The following is a 214-nucleotide window of genomic DNA, read 5'->3' as shown; positions in this document are numbered from 1 at the left end:
AAAGAGCACGAGAATGGGACAGCCGAATGGAGGGGCTTGAAAGGACGGGAATGAGAGAGGGAGTGGAGAAGGGGATAGGAATAAAAGGAGAGAGGAGATGAGAATGGGAGGGGAGAGGGAACGATAATAAGAGGGAGATTGGTGGGGGAGAGGCGGAGGGAATGAGGTGCTGAGTAAGGGGAAGGAGGCAGGCATGGCAGTGGGGGAGGGGGGG

At 57.0% G+C, this 214-nt stretch overlaps 1 protein-coding gene across 1 annotated transcript in view; it reads left to right on the top strand.

Moving 5' to 3' along the window:
- LOC119592922 (dual 3',5'-cyclic-AMP and -GMP phosphodiesterase 11A-like) overlaps positions 1-214 on the top strand; it is a 113,884-nt gene that overhangs the window by 67,468 nt on the left and 46,202 nt on the right. The window lies entirely within an intron of this gene.

The sequence above is a fragment of the Penaeus monodon genome, chromosome 31, assembly GCF_015228065.2.
Source record: "Penaeus monodon isolate SGIC_2016 chromosome 31, NSTDA_Pmon_1, whole genome shotgun sequence".
NCBI lineage: Eukaryota > Metazoa > Arthropoda > Malacostraca > Decapoda > Penaeidae > Penaeus > Penaeus monodon.
The sequence above is the reverse complement of the archived record's forward strand: the minus strand, read 5'-3'. Positions and strand labels throughout refer to the sequence as shown.